The following is a 16,279-nucleotide window of genomic DNA, read 5'->3' as shown; positions in this document are numbered from 1 at the left end:
GGCCATTGATCTATGTGTCTATTCCTCTGCCAATACCACTCAGTTTTGATTATAGTATCTATATAATAAAATCTGGTAGATTGAGTCCCTTCACTTTATTCTTCTTTTTCAAAATGGTTTTAGTTATTCTAATTCCTTTTCCTTTCCATATAAACTTCAGAACTGTCTTGTTTATATTTACAAAAAATTATTTTTGTTCTTTTGATAGGAATTGCATTAAAACTGTATGTCAATTTGAAGAGAACTCACATCTTTACTATATTTTATCTTCCAATCCAGTATAACTCTCTACTTAGATTTTTGATTTCTTCTATCAGAATTTTGTATATTTTAGCATGTAAGTCCTGTACCTGTCTTGTTAGATTTACACCTATATATTTCATTTTGAGCAATTTAAAATGGTATTGTGTATTTAATTTTAGTGTACATTGCTAGTACATAGAAATACAATTAATTTTTTCTTTTTCTTGTATCCTACAAACTTCTGAATTTATTTATTAATTCTGGGTGTTTTTGATTGATTTCTTGGCATTTTCTACAGAGACAGTCATTTCATCTGCAGATAGTGGGAATTTTATTTCTTCTTTACTGGTCTCTGCACCTTTTATATTCTTTTATTGTCTTACTGCACAAGTTAAAGCTTCTAGCAATATGTCTAATGAGGGAGTAAGGCATCCTTGTGGGAGTAAGGCATCCTTGTGTTGTTCTCAATCTTAGGGGGAAAGCATTTAGTCTTTTATCCTTAAGTATAATGTTAGTTGTACATTTTTTTAAATACATATTCTTTATCAAGCTAAGGAACTTGAGAGTTTTTGACATGAATGAGTGCCAAATTTTGTCAAATGTGTTTCTGCATCAGTTAATATAATCATATGATTTTTCATTGTTAGCCTGTTAGTATGTATGGCAGATTACACTGACTGAGTTTTGAATATTGAACCAGCTTTGATGAAGTAAATCCTACTTGACCAAGGCATGTAATTTTTTATGTATTGCTAAAGTCTTTTCCCTAGTATTTTGTTAAGAATTTTTGCACTTATATTTATTAGTGACATTGTTTTGGAGTTTTTTTTTCCCTTGTACTTTGGTTTTGATATCAGGGAAATGTTAGCTTCATAAACCATATTGGGAAGTGTTCCCTTCTATTTTCTGGAAGAGATTGTTTAGAATTGGTGTTAATTCTTTAAACATTTGGTTGAATTCTCTAGTGAAACCATTTGGCCCTGAGTATTTCTTTTTTGGGAGTTTAAAAATTATGAATTCAATTTCCTTAATCATTTTGGGACTATTCAAATTACCTATTTCATACTGGGTGAATTATGGCAGTTTGTGTTTTTCGAAGACTTGGTTCATTTCAACTAAGTTATCAATTTTTGTGTAGAGTTGTTCATAGTATGTCCTTATGACTCTTTCGATGTCTCTAGGGTCTATAATGATATCCCTGTTTCATTCCTGATATTGGTAGTTTCTGTCTTCTCTTATTTGTCAGTCTTGCTAAATAAATGTTTGCCATTTTTATTGACATTTTGAAAGAATCGGCCCTTTGTTTAATTAACTTTCCTTATTTTTTATATTTTTAATTTCAGTGTTATTTGCTCTTATTATTTTTTTCTTTCTGCTTGCTTTTTTTTTTCTTTCTAGGTTTTGAGGTGAGAGTTCAGATCATTGATTTGAGGTATTTCCTCTTTTCTTATGTAAGCACTTAGTACTAAATATTTTCTTCTCAGCACTGTTTTACCTGTGTCTCACGAATTTTGATATGTTGTATTTTCCTTTTCACTCAATTCAATGTAATTTTTAATTTTCTAGAGACTTCATCTTTGAAACATGGGTTGTTAGAAGTGTATTGTTTAGTTTCCAAGTGTTTGGGGATCTTTCTGCTACTGATTTCTAGTTTGATTTCATTGCGGCTGCTGAACATATTCTATATGATTACTTAAAGTTTTTAAGGTCCAGAATATGGTCTCTGTCCTATGCACACTTGAAAAAAAATACTCTTGTGTAGAGTTATCTATGCATATATATCAATTAAATTCTGTTGGTTAATGGTTTTGTTCAATTCTTTTATAGCCTTGCTAAATTCCTGCTTAGTGTAGTATTAATTGTTAAGGAGATGTTGAAATCTCCATCTATAACTGTGGATTTGTATATGTCTCTTTTTAGTTCTTTATATAATTTCAACTTTGTTGTTTGAGGCACGTACATGTAGGATTGCTTATCTCTTAGTAGACTGAAGAGTTGCTTAAGAGTGACATCATCAACATGGTATGAGTTTTCTACTGTCTTCCTCCAAAAGAGTACCAGTTTAGACAGTCTCCCACAGATGAGAGTGGCTGGGTGGAAGTCCACTAGTCCAGTGGAGAAGATCCCAAACAAGGTTAGAGAAAAAAAAAAATCCAAGGTTGGACACATTGAAGAAGGTAAGAGGAACTGTTTCACTTTAACTGTGCCACTCCTCCCTCAAAGCAACACAGCTCAGTCACCAGAGAGATCTTTGGACAAAGACTACTCTTACGGTGGAAAGTGAGAGTGTGGAAATGAGCACTGAACTTCACCTGTGCACAGTGCTGGCAAAGAGATCCACTTCTTTGTGGCCCCATCCAGAATACCGAGAGTTGCTGTGAGACTAGGAGGTGGAGAGTAGCTGGAAGAATAGCAGCCCAGGACTATCAAAGAGTATCAAAGAACATGGATCCTATTAACCACTTTGTAAATTTCATCAGGTGGGCTGCCCAGTAGTGCTAAGGATATATCATCTGCTTATCCCACCCCCTGTCAACTGGTCCACAGGTATCCCCAAAGCTACGTACGCCTCATGCACACGTACCCTCACTACCTGAGTGGCTCCCTATACATACCCCAGGTCAGTAAGAGAGAGCCTTTGCAAAAAAAAAATTCTAAAATTTATGTAGAACCACAAGATACCCTGAAAAGCTAAAGCAATCTTGAGAAAGAACAAAGAACAAAGCAGAGACATCATACTTCTCAATTTCAAGCTATGCTAAAAAACTATATAATCAATATAGTATGGTACTGGAATAAAAACATACACATAGACCAATGAAATGGAATCAAAAGCCCAGATATAAACCCACACATATACTGTCAACTAATATTTTACAAAGGATAGAAGAATATTCAATGGAGGAAATCATAGTCTCTTCAATAAATGATGATGAGTAAACTGGATATCCAAATGCAAAAGAATGAAATTGGATACCTATCTTATACCATTCTCAAAAATTAACTCAAAATGAACTTATTTTAAATATATGACCTGAAGCCATCACACTCCTAGAAGAAAACATAGGAGTAAAGCTCCTTGACATTGGTCTTGGTAATGATTTTTTTTTAATATGACACCAAAAGGACAAGGCAAAAAAGCAAAAATAGACAAATCAGACTATATCAAACTAAAAAGCTTCTGCAGAGTAAAGAGAATATTAATGAAATGAAAAGCTAACCTACAGAATGGGAGAAAATATTTGTAAACCACAGGCCAATAATAGATTAATATCCAAAATATGCAAAGAACTCATTCAACTCAATAACAAAAAGACAAATAATTACATAAAGATGGACAGAAGACCCAAACAGACATTTTTCCAGGAAAGACATACAGATGGCCAATAGATACATGAAAAGATGCTCAATGTTATTAATCATTTGGGAAATGCAAACCAAAACCACAATGAGATACCACCTTACACCTGTTAGAATGGCTATCATCCAGGAGATAAGAGGTAGTGTTTGTGAGGAGGTGGAGAAAAGAGAACACCTGCGCTGGAATGTAAATTGGTTCACTTATTATGAAAACAGAATGGAGATTCCTCAAAAATTAAAAATAAAACTACTATATAATCCAGCAGTTCCACTTCTGGGTATATATCTGAAGGGAATGAAATCACTACTTGGAAAAGATCTCCACACCCTCATGTTTATTGCAGCATTATTCACAATTGCCAAGAATTGAAAGGAACCTAAGTGTCCATCAATGAATGAATGGATAAAGACTACACACACACACACACACACACACACACACACACACACACACACACACGCACACACACAATGGAATATTATTCAGCCATAAAAGATAAGAAAATCTTGCCATTTGTGACACATGGGTGGACCTTGAGGACATTATGTTAAGTAAAATAAGACAGATAAAGACATATATTGGATGATCTCATTTATATGTGGAATCTAGAAAAGCTAAACTCACAGAAACCAAGTAGAATGGTGGTAACTAGGGGCTAGTAGGTGGGGGAAGTGAGGAGATGTTGATTATAAGGAGGATACAAGTTTCCATTTATGAGTATTTTCTGATGACCTAATGTACAACATGGAGACTAAAGTTAATCATATTGTATTATATACTTGAAAGCTGCTTAGAGAGTAGATATTAAATATTCACACCATAAAAATGATAATTATGCAAGATGATGGATACATTAACTAACCCTATTGTGATAATCATTTCATGATATTAGTAGGTATCAAGTCATCACATGTACACCTAAACTTTCACAATGTGATGTCAGGTATATTTCAGTAAAGCGAGAAAAATATCATCTCCCTACAGACTTACAGCTATGTGAGAAAAATAAACCACAATTGTTTAAGTTACTGTTTCTTGAACTTTAATGTGAAGATGAATCACTTGGGGATCTTGCTAAAGTGAATTTGGTAGTTCAGGGGCAGGGCCTGAGACTCCTTTTCTAACGGGTTTAGGTGATTCCGATACTATTTTATGGACCATATTTTGTATAGTAAGGGATTGAGCCACTCTGATCAGCAGTATACATAGCCGAAATATCCTAATGATTCAGTACTGCTAAGTAATGAAAGGCACTTAGCTTACTACAGCAAAAAATTTTTGGCAAAGTACAAGACTTAAGTGTTAAAGAATTTGATGATAAAATGTAGAATTTAATGTATTTAGCTAAGGCTACATACAATGGTGTGCTGGTAAATGTTTAACACTGCCTCCAAGGTATGGGGAAAGGCCTGAATTTTATGAAATCAACTCTTTAGGAAAGTGAAAGCCATGCCTACTTCTTTCATGTAAATATTCTCCCACCATGGCTGATTTCAAGCTACTGATATGACATGACTGAATTGGGAATGAGAAGAGAAGTACACGTCTTGCAGTCCCATACCAGCCAGCTCCACCACATGACTGGCTCTATAAACCATATTTCATTAGATTAACTAACTATGAACCAGAGAAAGTTCTGATTTAAAAGATCATATTTCTTTCTCTGATTATAAAATAACATATATTTACATGAGTAATAAACTTGAGCATAAAGAAGAAAGCAAGGGTGACTCATAAACCTTTCAGAAAACTTAACACAACTTTTTGGTCAGTATTACTCTAAGTCAGTTTTGTTTTTTTTTTAAAGGTCTATATTCACTGATGCCTTTTATTAATTTTTTTCCTTTTAATAAAATTAAATTTATTAGGATGACATTGGTTGATAAAATCATATAGATTTTAAATGTACAATTCAATAATACATCATATGTGTATCGCATTGTGTTCACCCAAAGTTAAATTTCCTTCTATAATCATATATTCGACACCCTATCACCACCGAAAGTTAAATTCTCTTCTGTCACCATATATTTAATCACCTAAGTCAGAGGTCTTAATCGTAAGCAATAGAAGCTAGTTCTGGTTCAATTAAGCAGGAAAGGAACTCATGAAATGAATGCTGGGAGCTTAGAGCATTGTTGGGAGTCTAGGAGAGTCAGATTTACTAAGCAGCCAGGGCAAGTAGCCTAAACCCAGAACTAGTTCTTTTGGAGGAATTCTTCCTAGGGACATCAGAATACTTCCTCTCATCTCTTGGATAGTAGCGCTTGAACAAAGTCTGTGACAGTTGCACAGACCAATTTACATTCTATTCCTTAACTGTAAAAGAATGTGGGAAAAAGAGTTTTGGCTCTGAGAATTTGGAGGCTACTCTTGCTTCCCACTGGGACATAAAAGGGAGAAAATTCTCTACATATTGGAAAGATATTGAGCAATCAAAAAGAATAACACATTTGCATTGTGTTTTATATTTAAGTTGGGATCATGAAAAATATGCAGTTGTACATTTTGATTTTTAAATTAGTATTGTATCATGAGATTGTCCTGTCATTAAGTGTTCTTTGAGAACAAGATTTTAATGATTGCATAATATTCCAGCATATGCTACTTCCCAATTACACAAATCCCATTTTTTTTGAAAATACCAATCTCTTTAAATTTCTTAAAATTTTTGCAACTTTTAATTTCAATGACTTACCAATATTTGACTTCCTTATCAAATCTGGGAATTAACTTTCTTGGGTTCTTAGTCTTAATCTTTTATAATTAAAAAAATTTTGATCATCTTAAGTTTTTGGCATATGACTTGAAGGAGTGTCTGTTTCCAAGAAGGAAATACCTTTGTGGCATCTAGTATACAAATAATGCTATAACGTCACTTTATGAGCATGTATTAGCTGGCCCATGGCAAAGTTCTGCTTAAGTCTAGATTTCCTTACCTGTTATTGAGTGTCTTTTCCTGAATAACTCTCAATTCATTGGGGCCCTTGTTCCTGAATAGTTGAAAAGCAAACTTTGATTTTTCTCTATAATTCTTTCAGAACTATTCTTTCAGAAATTTGTAAATTTTAACTTTACATCTATATGTTGCATAAGCAGTAACCACATTATCTAGGAAACTATAATGTCAGTATAAAATGTGCCTACTGACTGCTAACCAAGCTGGTCTTGTCAGAGGTAAGAATTCCCAAGTGACCAGTGTTCCTAGGAACTCTTTCCTTCTAATTGCTCACTTGCTTATGTAGACTTAGTAACTTTATCATGCAGAAAGCTAATATTAAATATGTTTTAAAATTCTATCATATAGCTGCACTGACTTGCTATTAAGTTCCTTCGACTGCTCACAAAAAAATGAATATTGAATGGTTTAAATTAATGTTGAATGTTGAAAGAGGAAAAACATCAATTATTATATGACTGGTCAAAGTTCTTTTTCAAAATATATCAAGCATATTTCATGTATATTAAGAAGTTGAATTAATGCATCTATGAATGTCTAGTTTATACTTTCATACTTTCCTTTAATCTAACTTTGATAAAAACTTCATTATTTTTAATTTAGATATTTTTTATTATTTTAATAATAAAGCTTTTAACAGGTTTTCTAATTAAAAACAGCTTTCACCTACCATCTTTCCAATAAATATATCCTTTCCTTATATTTTTAATCTATATGTAATACTTTTGTAATATACTTATATAAAGTATACGCTAACACTGATATTGGTAAGATAAATTTTTTTGCAAACCATATGAAAACAAAAACATTTTGTTCAAATGTGGTAGAGTTTTGGACAATTAGAATATTTTTTTCTGAGTTTATTGGAGAGGAAGTTCTTCATTAAATTGAAAATCATTTTTTTACTTTACTTTTTTATATTATTTATTTATTATTAATTTTTAAACTAATTTTTTCAAAAATTTTTTTTAAATTATGGTGATATTGGTTAATAAAATCCAATAAGTTTCAATTCAACACTAAGGCACATATATATTGCATTGTGTGTTCCTCTCCCGTAGTTAGATTTCTTTCTGTCACCACGTATTTGACATCCTTTACCCCATCTACCTCTCCCCTCCCCCTGCCTCCCCTACCATCTGGTAACTATTAGTCTATTGTCCATATCCATGAGTCTCTGTTTGTTTGTCATGTATGTGTGTTGCTTTTAGGTTTATATCTCACATATAAGTGATATCATGTGATTTTCAACTTTTTCTCTGTGGCTTATTTCGCTAGCATAATAATCTCAAGGTCCATCCAGATTGTCGTAAATGGCAGTATTTCATCTATTCTTATGGCTGAGTAATATTCCATTGTATATATGTACCAGAGCTTCTTTAGCCAATCATCTGTTGTAGGACACTTCGGTTACTTCCATGTCCTGGCCACTGTGAATAATGCTGCTAAGAACATCGGTGTGCAAATGTCTTTTTGGATATGAGTTTTCAAGTCTTTGGGGTAAATATCCAGTAGAGAGATTGCTGGATCACATGGTACATTGATTTTTAGTTTTTTGAGGAACCTCCATACTGTTTTCCATTGTGGCTGTACCAATTCGCAGTCCCGCCAGCAGTGTATGAGGGTTTCTTTTTCTCCTCATCCTCTCCAACACTCGTTGTTATTGTCCTGTTGATAACATTTATTCTAACAGGTGTGAGATGGTATCTCATTGTGGTTTTGATTTGCATTTCCCTAATAGCTAGCAATGTTGAGCTAATTCATATGTTTATTTGCCATTTGTATGTCATCTTGGGAGAAGTATCTGTTCAGATCCTCTGCCCACTTTTTGATTGGATTATTTGTTTTTGTTATTGTTGCTGTTACTGAGTTGTATGAGTTCTTTGTATATTTTGGATATCAGGCCCTATCAGAGACATTGAAAATATATTTTCCCATCCAGATGGTTGTCTCTTTACCTTGTTGATGGTTTCTTTTGCTGTGCAGAGCTTTTAGATTGATATAGTCCCATTCATTTATTTTTGCTTTTTCTTCCCTTGCCTTTAAGGTCAAATTCATAAAATCCTTTTTAAGTATAAGGTCCATGAGTTTAGTTCCTATGTTTTCTTCTATGTAATTTATTTTTTCATGTCTTATATTCAGGTCCTAATCCTTTTTGAGTTAATTTTGGTGTTTGGTGAAAGACAGCAGTCCTGTTTCATTCTTTTGCAGGTGGCTTTCCAGTTTTCCCAGTATCATTTATTGAAGAGGCTTTCCTTTCTCCACTGTATGTTTTTGGCTCTTTTGTTGAAAATTATTTGCCCATGTAAATATGGGTTTACTTCTGGACTCTCGATTCTGTTCCACTGGTCCCTGTGTCTGTTTTGCTGCTGATAGCATGTCGTTTTGATTATTGTCCCTTTGTAGCATAATTTGAAGTCGGGCAGAATGATGCCTCCCACCTCGTTCTTTTTTCTCAGAATGGCTTTGGCAATTCAGGGTCTTTTGTGCTTCCATACAGATTAGATAATTCTTTCTTCTATTTCTTTAAAGAGTGCCATTGGGATTTTGATGGAGATTACATTAAATGCTTTAGGTAGTAAGGTCATTTTACCTATATTTATTTTTCCAATCCTAGAATACAGAATATCTTTCCATTTCTTTGTATTTTCTTCAATTTTTTTTAATAGGGTCTTATAGTTTTCATCATATAGGTCCTTCACATGTTTCGTTAGGTATATTCCTAGGTATTTTATTCTTTTTGTTGCATTTGCAAAAGGAATTATTTTTCCCACTTCCTTTTTTAAAAATTCGTTATTAGAGTATAGAAACACTATGGATTTTTGAACATTGATTTTGTGTCCAGGAACTTTACTGTATTTACTCATTATTTCTAGCTGTGTTCTTGTGGAGTCTTTAGGGTTTTCTATATAGAGAATAATGTCATCTGCAAATAGCGATAGTTCGACTTCTTCATTTCCTATTTGGATGCCTTTAATTCTTTTCTCTTACCTGATTGCACTTGCTAGGACCTCCAACATTATATTGAATAACAGTGATAATAGTGGACAGGCTTGTCTTGTTCCTGATCTTAGAGGAAAGGTTTTTAGTTTTTCACTGCTAAGTATAATGTTGGCTGAGGTTTTGTCCTATATGGCCTTTATTAAAAATATGGAATGCTTATGAATTTGTGTGTCATTTTTGTGCAGGAGCCATGCTAATCTTCTCTGTATCGTTCCAATTTTGGTATATGTGCTGCCAAAGCAAGCACAACAATCATTTTTATTAATTTGATTTTAACTAAAGTGTTAAAACATTTTATTTTAATTCAAGACAATTTTAAAGGGTACTGTAACAGATAAGTTTAACATTAGAAAAATATAAATGAAGTATAGGCCAAATCATTTAAGTAAGAAAATTATTTTTTGGGAGGAGGAAATTTCAGAGAAGCTAATAATAACAGTTCATCGATTTATTTAATTCAGCTCCCAAATTTCAGTATTTAGATACTTTAAAAATGAAGTACTTTTAGAATAATCAAACTGCCTGTGATTATCATTAAACTTTGAGAATGGAAATATGAGGAAGCCAGCCGATATGGAGAGAATTAAGACTAAAAGTTTTCACTGATTAGTTCTGCAAGTCATTTCTTTTAGTGACATTATAAAAGTCCACAGACTTTGTAATCCTAGATAGCAACTGTGCTTGAATGGTGGCTGGCACTAGTTGATGATGTGGTAGAAAACTGAATTCTGGGCTCAATAGGCCCATCTATTTGTAATAAAGAGATGACTTTAAGTGTATTCTATTTTATATTCAAAGTGGCTCTGGCCTACCATCTGTGGGACATGTGTTCCCAGATTTTGCTGACAGTGAGAATGAATTTATAATGGTTCAGCCACATCTTTTGCCAAGACCCCACTTATGACCAACTAGTTGGCCAGAGTTGGGGGCTTGCTGGCTACAGACACAGGTCACAGAAAAAATAACTACCTTACTTGGGTTTGAACATTTTCCCCCAGCCCACAATTATAACCAATCAGAATCTTTATAAATATAGAATTCATTCTGAACAGTAGAGTCTATGGAGAAAATCTTTGGCTATGGCCATGCAGGTATACCATGCCTGCTCCTGGCATAGTCCGTCTGGCATAACTTCTGAGAGTAGAAAGATACAGCATAGGAGATCTCAGTGCTAAAATATTTTCAAATCTCTGGAGCTATTCTGGGCATTAATAATGCCTGTCAGCCTATCAATAACATTAATGCTTTTGGAAGAGTATGACATCATTTGAAAAAACGATTCTTAAGAGAAAGGCATCTGAGGAAAATTGATAAGAAAATACGTATAGAATATACATATATGAGCACACATGTAAATGATGTATGCATGTGCTAAATATTCAGCTGAAAATAACAGCTAGGTATGGAAATTATTTAACTTTCCACAACTCTATGCCAGAACTACTTCTCAGTAATTGATTTTATTAACCATTGTTAGTCAATGTGTAAAACAAATAAAAAAATGCAAATTTTGGAAACTATTTCAGATAGTATTTAGATAGGATATTTATTGAAAATAAACACTAAGTTATAAAGAAAATAAATTAAAAAATGAACTCGTGGTCCTAACATATAAACCTGCTACTCACAGATTAGCTTCTGTTACATGGAGGTTTTATAAAATGCACTTCTCTTCAACTATTGGTGTTTTATGTACTGTGATTTCTTGACATGTAAGAAGTTTTCTACTTGCTCTGTTAACATAGTTAAATCTCCTAGAAGATTGTATATATTCTCAGGGAGGTCGGCCAACTAAATCAAAAGTTTGGTGTCATTGAAAAAATATTCTTGTGTTCAAAACATATTTATTAATTTTCTTGACTGGGGCAACTTCTAAGAGGGTTGAAAAAATATCTAAGTGGTTTCAGTAAATATCCACTGTTTATATTTTCCCCTGAGTGTATGAATAATAAACTTGAAACACAATTGCCCAAGGGATCATGTTTAGAAAGAAAACTTTCACTTTTGTCATTTGTGTTAATTTTACTCAGAAGCTATGGAGTGATTTCAGCTACTAATATGCTTCCTTATGACTTGAAAAATATGATTTATCTCCTATTTAATTTCCTTTAGAGAGTTAGTCTACTCCCTATAGAGGTCAATTCCATTACAGTTAGACTTTTTAGTTTAGTAATATATAATTTATTTTCTTGGCCTAGTAATAAGAGATACTTTTACAAGGTGAATGAATTAACTCTATTATAGAAAATATTTTTTTGTCAAAAGAATTTATATTAAAATATACATTTATATTTAAACCTTTTTTCTCATTTTATGATGGATTTTATTTGCTGCTCTCTGTATAATCAATTAATAATCCCTTTATGTAAAATTTTATTGTAAAACTATAAACAAAATCAAACAGTTGTATCAAATGAAAAATACTCTCTACCCAACCACCAAGTCCCACTATTGAAAAATAAATTCTTTCAATTGTTACTATATTTAGCTTTATGGTGCTTATATTCATAACTTCAAATAAAACATTTATGCATCTATTTCTATATTTCTATATTTTAATCAATAATTGTAGATTTCATTTTATCATTGTTTTATTTGTAATTATTTTCAATTATTTAATTATTTCAATCTTATATTACTTTTAAATGTTAAATAATATACATAAAACTGAACTTCTTGACCTGTATTTTTTGATTCCAAACTGTATAATAAGATGAGGTTTTTCAGTGCTATAATTACCTTTTACTCTCTACCCCGCCTTAACTTCTGCTGTCACTTTCTATGATTAAAATTCACAATATTTATACTTTCCTTGTCATACTCAATCACTATGTTTTGTCTAGACTGAGCCTATAATTGATAATCAGTAATCAATAATCAGTAATAAGTGACTTTAATAATATAATATTTCGATAATATCATTTATTTATAATATTATGCAGTGAGGGTACAGTAGTATAACTTGACCTTAGAAAAGTAAATGTAAAAAATTCTGCCCTTGGCTATTGTAGAATATATAGCTTAGATCAATTTTCCCATTTAGAACATCTAGATAAGGTGGACAAAAAATTTGAGAAATTAGAAAGCTAACAAAGCAGTAAAGAGTTGTGGGGCCAATATCTAGGAGAGGAGAGAACTGTAGAAATGTGAACTCAGAAATTGGAGCTGCTTTTATCAAAAAAAAAAACCCAAAACTGCTTATTCTGAAAGTGGTGGCACAACAAATAAGAAGCTGGGCATGTCTTTCAACAGATTTCTTAGGCCGAAAGGGCAAAAATGGGAGTCGGTGCTTGATGGAGAAAGGCATTGGAAAGAAAAAAAAAAACATGAAACAGACAAACTTTTGGCTGGGTTTTCAAATAGCTTCCCTCTATCAGTAAGCCATCACAATGCCACCTTGCAAGGGAGTTAAATTCAATTTCAAATAATCTCAATAGGTAATTTGAGTAAGATGATCTAAAATTCCTTTTTTTCTAAGTCTAGCTTCTTGCCAAAAATAAAAGTAAATCTTCTCAGACAGAAAAACATAATTGAGAGCCTAAAATTATCGATATAAATTTTCAAATACAATGTTTGACACATAATATAAAAATAACTGAAAAGATTAAAAAAAAAAACAAGAAATAATTCAAACCAAGGAAAAAACAATAAAAATTAAAAGTGACTCATAGGGAATTCAAATAATTCTGTTATCAGACAGACTTAAAAATAGCTATGATTAATATGTTCCAGGGATTCAAAACATGATTAAAATTTGACAGAGAAGTGGAATGAATTAAAAAATACCAAATGAAAATTCTAGAACTGAAAAACAAAATAACAAGAAAAAATAACTCAATGGATAAATTACCTGCAAATTAGATATATTGAAAAAGGAATATATGACCTGGGTTATAAGTAAGAAGGAAATAGCCAGATTCAAGGTTAGAAAGACTAAGAAAAAAAAAAAGGAAAATAAAAATAAAAGTGTCAGATATGGTTTAAATATCTAACGTAACTATAATTTGAGAAACAGAAAAAATGGAGAGACTGGAGTAAAATCATTATTTAATGACAAAGTAATTGAGAATTTTCCAAATTTGACACATGATTTCAACTAGATATATTGTAGCAAAACAATTGAAACTCAAAGAGAAAAATTTTAAAGCAGACAGGGAAGACGCATTATCTTAAAAGCAGTGCCTTTAAGATGGATGGCTGACTTCTTAATTGAAATGATGAAAGCAAGAAGACACTAGATTTCTAGAAAATCTTTAAAATGCTGAATGACTGGAGCTATATGGGAGAGAGGGAGAGAATTACCCTTACCAATAATTCTAGTTCAGTTATGGGACCAAGATATCCATTGATATTTGGATTGAGGACCCAAACCCCATAGGAAAAAAAATAAATTTCAACCTGGAATTCTATATCCAGAAAAAATGTCTTCAAAAGCAAATTACAATAAGTAAGTTTATATGTATACACAAAAATGGAATTTGTTACCAGCAGAACTGCACAAAAGAATCTTAAAATTCTTATCTGCCATTTGACAGATGTAAAATATTGTCATAGAGAGAACATGAGAAAGCTTGTTCATAGCTGTATAAAAAACTTCTGTTTATGTTTTGATATTTTGCTAAAAACACTATTCATAATGGGTTTCAGCATCTTGGAACAAAGCCTTGACACATCAGTGGAACATTTTTATTATAAGAAATGCTCTTCACTGATGTTCTTGATAATGCAGAGGATAAAAATTTGTGGAAAAACATGGCTATTGATCACTCTGAGCTAAAAAAAAAAAAAAAATCAGTTGGCGCACAAAAATATAAGATGAGCCTGAAGAATTTTGTAAGTCCAGCATATAAGGAAGTACTAAAAAAATAAACAGTGATGAGGGTATGTCAAAGAGACACTGGAGCCAACTGAAGATCTCCCAATGGCAAAAACTAGATCAATTTGAGCAACAAAACAGAAATAGAATTGGATTATAAACTAATGTATAATATGAATATCCATAAGACCATACTGATATAAATGAATGACTGGATAAATAAATAAATGAGAAGAAAGAGACAAATCTTCATAAATTTCAAATAATTTATGTAGGCACTCCATCCTCAAGGAGTTAAAGAATAATTTAAGTAAGGGATGTACATAATGACTTTCTTCCAAAGAGTACAACATGGAATGAGTAATTTTATAGTGGAGAAGCCTGACAAATGTGACTTCAGCTAGGTGTTCAAGGTCAATATCAACAGTGATAAATCATCTTGATAGTATATACCCTTGATACGATGTTATCTTCTGTATTATTCTACAGAACCCAATATAATTATGAGAGAAACATAAGACAAATCGTAACAGAGGGACATTTTACAAACTTACTGTCCAGTACTTCCCTGAATTGTCCATGTCATCAAAAATGAAAAATTTAAGAAATTACCTCACTCGAGAGGAGCCCAAGGAGAAATGACGACTAAATGTAATGTGGTATATGGATGATATTCTGGAACACACACAAAAAAATTAGATAAAAACTAAGGAAATTTGAGTAAACTGTGGACTTTAGTTCATGAATTATCAATATTAGTTCATTCATTGTGACAAATATACCATATTAATTTAAGATGTTAATAAAATAATAAGGGAAATTGGGGGTGAGGTATATTAAAATTGTACCATCTCAACAATTTTTTTATAAATCTAAAACTATTCTAATGGCTTATTTTTAAAAATTATTCAGAAATGTTTGGCTTTTAATGTGAAGATGCTTTAAAAACAATTTAACACATTTTAAAAGTATTTATTATATATTTAACATATAACAATAAAATTTATGTCTAAAAAAATCTAAAAAACTTTAAAAACTTTTTAATAGAAACTTTAGAGCATATTAGGTAGACAGAATTTATTATCTGGCTTCTAAAGTTTTTTTCTGGTGGAGTATTCAAAATCAAATGCCAGATATCATATAGAGTTATTCTTAAATTCTTCATTGTGTATCTCTAACGTAAAAAGAATTAAAAAACCCATAACTATCATAATACTATTTCACTCACTACTATTAATAATTTTTAAATAAAAACTAATACTCTGTCCATTAAGTTTTCTTTGGTTACCTGAAAAATTAATTTTTATAGTTGGTTTGTTGTACTTATACTTCAAACAAGATCCACACATTGCATTTGGCTAATATGTCTCAAGTTCTTTTTATTCTATAGTAGTTTATTCCTTCTTTAAGCATTTTTTTTTGATTAAATAAACAGGTTAATTTTTTGTAATAGAATTTTTCCACATTTTGAATTTAGCTGATTATATCTGCATGGTGTCATTTAACATGTTCTAAAACAGCTCTTTCATCAACTATAAAATAAAATTGTTAATATATATTGTTACAAGTTAATTAATGGCATTCATATATATATACATATATATGCCTCTTACGATAACTTTTAGATATGATGAGGTAAATGTCAATTAATTTCTCTGTCTCAGTTTCCTCTGTATAAATAGAGCATTAGATAATTTCTGAGGATGCTTATTCTGAGTCTATGCAAATTGCACATATGATGAAAAGATCCTATAAACATTAAACTAATGGTAACAAATTTAAGTAATTTCTCAGTCTACCTTGAAGTAAACAGAATTTTTTTGAAGTGTCTCAAACAAATTCAATGTCATAATGTTAGAGAGTAATAGAGATTTTACTAAAAATTTTGTGGAAGATA

The 16,279-nt window shown here is 31.7% G+C and overlaps 1 non-coding gene across 1 annotated transcript; it reads right to left on the bottom strand.

Moving 5' to 3' along the window:
- Positions 1-9,707: 9,707 nt before the first annotated feature.
- LOC120595273 (U6 spliceosomal RNA) lies at positions 9,708-9,813 on the bottom strand. Its single transcript, XR_005650776.1, has one exon. It is a non-coding gene; the product is annotated as a U6 spliceosomal RNA (small nuclear RNA).
- Positions 9,814-16,279: the final 6,466 nt, after the last annotated feature.

Source organism: Pteropus medius, unplaced genomic scaffold (genome assembly GCF_902729225.1).
Source record: "Pteropus medius unplaced genomic scaffold, Ma_sr-lr_union100, whole genome shotgun sequence".
Lineage (NCBI taxonomy): Eukaryota > Metazoa > Chordata > Mammalia > Chiroptera > Pteropodidae > Pteropus > Pteropus medius.
Note: the sequence above shows the minus strand (reverse complement) of the source record. Positions and strands in the feature narration are given on the sequence as shown.